We start from the raw sequence: 8391 nt of genomic DNA on the forward strand, positions 1-8391 counted from the left end.
GATCGTGGAGAATAATTAATATACAGTTGATAGCAAGCTAATTGGTCGATATAGACTAAGGTCCTTCTGGTCTCCTTTTTTATTAAACAAAATCACTGTAGCATTGCACCACGATTCAGGAACGCTTTCTTGACGTACACTGGGTGTACAACTGAGCTAATTTAATATGAACTTCCTTCCCTGCTTCTTTCAACAGATCTATCGATATACCATCTTCCACAGGTGCTTTTCCTCGTTATATATATTTAAGAACAAATTCTACTTCTTCCTTAGTCATCTCTGGTACATTACTAACGTCTACATAAGAATTTATTGATTCAACTACGGTCTTCGACGAGTAAAGCTCTTGGTAAAATTCTTCTACTCTTTTTAACATTTTGTCTGCAGTTAATGATTTCTTCACTTCTATCTTTCAAAACATGCCATTTGCTGTCTTCCTAAAGTATGTCTGCGCTCGGTCCTTTTAATACTTTTATTTTTCCGAATAGTTTCCTCTATTCCATCCATGTTTCTCTTTCTTTACTTTGATCTTTGCCTTTTGTTGATAAGCTTGTTTAGTTCTACTCTTTCTATTTCATCTTTACTGCTTTTAATCTGCATGGTCTTTCTTCTTTTAATTAGGTCATTTGTAGCTTTAGAATATTTCTTTCTTTCTTTAATACTTGTTGTACTTCCTGTTTTCTCTTCCGATTCCCTTATGATATTCAATAAATTTAAATTCATATCTTGGACGGTGTCCTCGTTGGATCTTAGAGCTTCGAATCTATTCTTGATTTGTAACTGATTTTTTCTTTTTTATTATCCTTAACCTTTGCAAGTTTATTTCTTTCGGCTCTGAAATTCAATTTAGCTGTGCAACCTACCATTCTATGGTCACTATGTTGACTTTATTTATGACCGTAACATTGCTAACGCTCTTGTTCTCATCTGCTAATATGAAGCCTACTTCGTTTGTTGTTGTTCCATTTACGACCTACACGCTTTTGGAAGAAAGTGTTCATTATCCTCATGAAGTTTTCCGCAAAATTTACAAACATCTCGCCTCTGTCATTTCTTTCACCTACTCCAAACTTCCCAACACACGACTCATCTCCCATCTTCTTCCCCACTTTAGCATTAAAGTCGCCTATTCCTATTACCAACATGCACTTACTTTTTTCTTGATCCAGTACCTGACTTAAATCACCATAGAAGGACTCAATTTCATCGTCTGAACTCTGTGGTACTATCAATTGATAATTTATTCATACACCGAGTTTCATTAGCCATCCTTGAACAATGTTGTTGTACTTGCTGTGGCATGTTTCCACCAGTTTCCACCATCTCTGAACTGTGGACCGGAAAGTCTCAAAGGTATGTCGTGGCCATTCACGAGATCATTGCTGTTCTGCCATCATCCAAGGTCCTGAGTCTGCCATTCTTCAATGCTTTCACAGGCTGCGATGTGACATCTCTCTTTGTCGGGAGAGGCAAAAAGAGTGTATGGGAGACATGGCAGGCTTTCCTTGTCACTGTCAAATGCACAATGTCAGTTGACGGAGAGCTCATTGTCTCTGAGAGATTCGTGGTGTTGTGGTATGACCGCACCATTGAGCTCTTCAACATCAAGGAAGCAAGGCAGCAGATGTTCTCCAGGAAACCAAAGTCTCTGGAAAGCATTCCTCCTATAGAAGGTGCTTTAAGGCAACATACTCAGAGAGCAGCATTCCAAGGAGGACATGTGTGGGGTGAATCCCTGAAGAAGGACCTAGCCTTGCCCAGCCCATCGCTTTTTGGATGGAAATAGAATGCAGAATGTTCCAGGCCAAAATTCACATAAAATAGTTACCCCTCAATGTTGCATAGACGTTGGAATGTATATATATTTCTAATATAAAGGAAGCATATTGTGCATAAGTAATATTTTGTAAATAAAAAAAATAAATATGTTATATTAAAAATATATCTTATATTATCTAAAATATATAATTATGCATTAAATTACATATAAAGCAAAATTTGCTTATATTGGTAATTTGATTAATTTATACGTCAAACATCATTGTTATACAAATCTAGTTAGTGAATCAGCCATCTACCCTAATTATTATATACTGTCATTTCGCTTTATCTCTCCACTTAACCCCCAATCCCCCCTCCCTCCCTCTCCCCAATCTTATCTATCCTGCCATCTAAAAACTAACAGTCTCCACAAGTTCACGAGTCTGTAAGAAATAACCGAGCAAGAGGGTCTGCCCCACATCTTTCATTATTCTTCCTTCCATTTATTCTTTCCTTTTACTGACCCCCCTAATCTCCCTCTCCTCCATCTTATCTATCCTGCCCTCTAACTAACAGTCTCTCTCCAAAAAGTATTAAAGACTATAAACTAACCAAGCAATTGGGTCTGCCCCACATCTATCATAACTCTTACTTCCTTCCATTTCACTCTTTCCTTCCACTAGACCCCCCAAATCCCCCCTCCCACCCTCTCCCCCATCTTATCTATCCTGCCCTCTAACTAACAGTCTAAGACAAATAACCGAGCAAGGGAGTCTGCCCCACATCTATCATAATTCTTAACTTCCTTCCATTTCAGTCTTTCCTTCCACTAAATCCCAAATTCCTCCCTCCCCCCTCACTCCCATCTTATCTATCCTACCCTCTAACTAATAAGTAAATGTAAACTTATTTTAGACAATGATATTTTCGCAGACCATTGGTCCAAGAAATATATCCATTTTGTGTAGGGAAATTCATCTCGTTAATGCGCATCAGGATTGATTAATTATTATATAAAATACGTTCCCGGGCCAGATTTCATATAGTATAGTCAACCCCCTAATGTTGCATATAAGTTTGAATATATATTATGCATAATATTACATACAGCACTACCCATATTTGTAATTACATTATTTTCTTGAACAAATATTATATAATGGAAACTACTGTTTATGATAAAAAAAAAACTCCCTCGACCCCATTTTATCTATCCTGCCCTCTAACTAAATAAACAAGTCCACGAGACTATAAATATAAGGAGCAAATGTCTGCCCCACATCTATCTCATCTCTACCTTCCTTCCATTTCTTTATTTCTTTCCACTAAACCCCAAATCCCCCCTCCCGCCCTCTCCCCCATCTTATCTAGCCTGCCCTCTAACTAAACTCACACAGTTCACGAGACTTTAAAAATAGCCGAGCAAGTGGGTCTGCCCCACATCTGTCATATCTCTATCTTCCTTCCATTTCGTTCTCTCCTTCCACTTACCCTCAAACTCCCCCTCCCTCCCTCCCTCTCCCCCATCTTATGTATCCTGCCCAGATCGATCAAAAATACTTAAAATATACATTCTTCAAAACGTATCTCATATAAAATATATAATTATGAATATAATTGCATATCAAACACGTTTTATTTATATTGGTCAATTGTATAAAATCATTGCTCAAACATTTTTAATATTTGTGAAAAGATTGATAATGTTAAATTTATGACTATTTTGGATCGCCGTTTGTCTAACATAAATATTGTCGTTTCGACGGTCTAGGAAATTTCATCGCATGAATTCGCATTAGGATAAATAAGAAATAAATTTATATTAAAGATACATTCCCGGGCCAGAATTCATATAGTATTGTCACCCCCTAATGTTTTGTGTATATATATATATATATATATATATATATATATATATATATATATACATACATATGAATATATATGCATATATATATATATATATATATATATATAAATTCCGACTGTCGTTCCCGGATTCGAACCGGGCTCGTGAAATAACGATGCCATCGCCTTCCGACTGAGCTATCGAGCCTACAAAATTCCCTAACCTGGAAGTTAATCTACTCCCGAGGAACTAAGTCGACTCCAAACTGCCGTCTGTACTTATTTTTATAGAGAACCAGGCCAAATTGTAGCTAGTGGTTAAACTGGTACGTTTCCTTGATGGACTTATCGTCGTTGCTATACCTGAATAGAATCACCAATGACGGTGATGCTGATCAAATAATTCCGACTGCCGACCCTGGATTCGAACCGGGCTCGTGAAATCATGACACAGACTACGACGCTTCCAAGTCTGATCACAAAAACACAAATACAACTATACAAAACCTTAGCAAGACCACAATTAGAATACCCATCAATAATTACAATAATAAGTACACCCAAAAACCATCAAAACAATGCAAACCCTACAAAACAAACCAATAAGAAGAATACTTAACCACAAACCCCCACACTAAGAAACAACTACACGAAACAACGAAACTAGAAGCAATACACGCCAGATTTATGAGAGTGAACAGCAGTAACTTGATACCACGACCCCCACCCGGCGCCAAAGGCACACAAGACCACAATTGGTGGCCAAGACTGAAAACCATCCTTGGCTAATCCACCAATGCTTCCACCACTGAATAATGATGATAATGATAATAAAGAGGAGCGATTTACGTATGTAAATAACAAAACACAACAAATTGTCACAAGGGACATTGAATTCCTTGAATCGCACATATCTCCCAACACCTACAAAAATATGTGTGATAAATTCAAACACTGCGCTATTCAAAAACAAATAAATAAACAAATGAATAAATAGATAGATAAATGGATATTAATCAAGATCCCATAAGGGAAAACGTAAACACACTTCCTGCATGCAAAATCATAAAATATAATTAGCTAGCTAGGAAAATAACTGAATTAGAGTAGAGGTACGATGCCTTGCTCAAACACAGAGACTAACAAACCGCGCAAATGGTTCCGCCCCACACTATCTCCCTTATACTTCCTTCACTTTCGAAACTTTACCTTCACCTATTATCCCACCCTCACTTCCTCTTCCCTTTTTACTGTAGTCATTATTTATCATTATTATTAACTCTAATGACTGATTTGATTAAACAACGATGGCTCGTGCTTAGATGACCTCTCTCTCTCTCTCTCCTTCGCGTTTCGCTTGGCTTGGACAACAGTGTAACCTTCACTTACAACACGGAACTGGCTCCACCAAACCTAAGCTGGTTCCAAAGTCGGCTCCAGAGGGCAGGTCAGGCCTGGAGCACAGAAGTACTGGACTTTGAAGATTCGACCGCTCCAACCACAACAGTGTAGGCACGGCAATACACGACAGTACAAGAAGAGGGAAACTAAGACACATGGGCCCAGATTTAGCCTACTTGCATTCGACAGATCAGCGTCACGTCACCAGACGTGGTATTTACCGACAATGACGAAGTCATGAACATGCATATTACACCCGGACCACTGAGCACAAGCGACCACCTCTCAATCGTAGTGACACTATTTCACACCCCTATCATGCTAGGCACGCCACCAAGACTCGACATCAAGAATGTAAACTGGGAATCCTTCAAAGAGAACCTCAAGCTGAAGTAAGAACCTGATCTCAACAACAAATACCAATCAAAAATTGACGAAGCAGTTAGAGAATGATATAATGATATACAGGAAGAAATAGGCGGTAGCATCGCAATTACTTACCACAGAGCAATCTCACAGCCTCACACTAGATATGCATTCTGTCTTCTTCAAACTCATTATAATAATATGCAGCAGATTGTTCAGTTGACCGGGTGGACATTGGAATTAAAAGCTCGATACAGAAAACTGAAGAACGACACGAAATAAAACGGGAAACAATGATAAAGGAAACGGCAAAAAAAAAAGGTATTTTGGAAAAGGATAAAAAGTCTGATGGGAAACAGCAATTCCACACTACCATACCTTGACGACGAAAAGAACGACAAAATATTCGTCTGGAAGCAACAAGGACAACACCAAAGATACATGTATATATGTGCACACACACACATTATTAGTTCATTCATAGAAAAAATTAATTACACTGTTGTTTGTGGGTAATTAAACACGTTAAGATAAAACTTTACACCACCATAAGGGCACATCGTTTCGCTTTTGTCTATCAACGGGTGATTTCATTCAGTTGAGGGAGACCCATCCACAGAGGAAGTGTCAATGAGGCCAAGCACAGGCTCAGTCCCAAGTAGACCAGCTCAGTCCTCTTCGACGTCATCTGTGGTCTTGGTTTCCTGTCTGAAGGTCCCTCACTTTTCGGAGCCCTGGCATTGACATGGCGTCATATAGCAAGTTATGATCTCTACAAGCGAACACTTGATTAACGTCGTTTTTGACTTCTTCATCTGCAGCTTCGTCGGGCGGTTCTTCGGGGTGGACAGAGGACACAGCAGGTCTGATGAGATCGAGGAAGAACCTGCACTTCTCGGCATAGAAGAACCCGAAGTCTGGAGTGACACCCTCCAGGACTTCGAGGAAGCCCAGGACTCCGGATGCAGGTCCTGCCACGAGCTCCTGCTGGAGAACGAGGTTCTCCGCGAGAGGCTTGAGGAGGAGATGCTGCTAACAGCGCATCTGAGGAACGTCATCGACGACCTCAAGGCCCCTCTCGCAGTTTGAGGTTGAAGTCACAATCTATTTCCTCTAAGGAGACAAACCCTGAAGAAGACGTCAAGCCCCTAGACATCGTCAGTCGAGGATTACGCCCACCTGCACAAAGACGTACATCTTCCATTATCAGTCTTCTGTTTCCTGTGTAGAGACAGCTCCTGAAGAGGACATCATCGATCTCGCTCTCCTTTCTTCGAACTCGTATTTGCAGTCCTTCGTAGTGAATACGTGTGTGTGCCGTTGTAACAGCAGCCTCCTGTCCTGATGGAAACTTGTTCTTCTTCCTTTTGGACGTTCTGACTTCGATTTCTGAAGGTTCTCAACCTCTTCGGATAATCAGTCCTCGAACTCAAACCGGAAGACCCTGATCCTCGACGTTCCAAGTATCAGCCCTCGCACTCTGACCCTCACGCCTTAAGGGCGTTCAGCCCACTACATCAGGGTCATCCCTCAGCTGAATAAAATCGCCTGGCGTCACCGGAAACAGAATCTTCCTTATTTGTTTCCCTGGTCATCAGTTCTCTGTGGTGGGTGCGGCTTCGTCCCCGCCCCGTGACAACAAAGCTTCCGCGTCGAAGCTAAGTGATGGCCATTGATACCTGCCATTTGCCCCGGCTACACGGAGTATGAAGCCCGGTGCTGGCGGCTTCGTCCGTAGCAAAGCTCCATTAGGCAGCGACTCTTCACTTTACGCAATGATTCTATGAATTAAACTAGTCTGATAATGTAGAATAGGGATTGTTGTGCATATGCAAAAAATGTAGTGATATAGAACATATTTCATTAGAAAATATTTTTCCTTAAAAACAAATATATATTCAAACCCTGTGGCCCTTTCTTCTAATTAAAGAGCCATTAACGCGGTCAAACGGTTTGTCAAACAAGGGTTTGAAGTGATGTTTGACCGTGTGAATGGGGTATTTGGTTGTCAAACACGTGTGACAAATGTGTTTGACAGCCAAATACCCCATTCACACGGTCAAACATCACCTCAAATACTTGTTTGACAAACCGGGTTTGACAAACTTTTTGATCGTGTAAATGGACCTTCAATCTGCCTAATACCAAACGGTTTGATACATATCCGTGCCGCCCTTCTATGGTTAACCCCCTGCTTTATCGCGCTAACTTACCTGCCCAATTTCACCTCCCCAATGGGCCCATCTTGTCATAATTCACCCCAAGATACAGACCATCTCGTACTGCACTGCCCAATCACAGCAGTGCCAGGGGGTTACCAGACTATCTATGAAGCAAATCAAACATTCATAGACTGGCTAGCAAATACAAAGTTGGAGGTGTAAGAAAGCCATACGATACTACTACCCCCTTCACAATATCCTTCACTCTAGTTTGCTCTCTCACCCAACTTGCTCTCTTTCGGTCTCTCAGCGTTATTCCCATCATTGATCTCTCCTTTCTCCTCTGTGTATTCCTTGGCTTTGTCTCCATCGCCTTTGTCAGTTTCCAAGTCTCACACCCGTAGATTATTGCTGGCAGAATGCACCGATTGTAAACTTTACGTTTCATACATAAAGGTAGATGGCCCCTCAGGATTTTGTTATACTTACCAAACGTTTTCCAACCAATTGTAATGTGTCTTTTTATTTCATTTGATTTTCATGGTTTTTGGTCACGTTCACCTTGTGGCTTAAGTAATCATACTCTTCAATTTCTTCAAGACTCTCACCATCGATTATAATCTCTTTACTCTTTACTTTCGTGTTGAACATTAATTTGACTTTACATTTATTCATTTTCAAACCTACTTTGAGACTCTCCTTGTTCAGATCACTCAGCATATCTGGCAAGTCTTCTGCTCTTTCTGATATAAGAATGTCATCCCCCTCCTGTTAAACACGTTCACAACTTACTTCTTATGCACTGTGTTGCATATATGCACAATCTCTCTCTCTCTCTCTCTCTCTCTCTCTC

The sequence above is a fragment of the Oratosquilla oratoria genome, chromosome 33 (assembly GCF_046742065.1).
Source record: "Oratosquilla oratoria isolate Oo_2021 chromosome 33, ASM4674206v1, whole genome shotgun sequence".
Classification (NCBI taxonomy): domain Eukaryota; kingdom Metazoa; phylum Arthropoda; class Malacostraca; order Stomatopoda; family Squillidae; genus Oratosquilla; species Oratosquilla oratoria.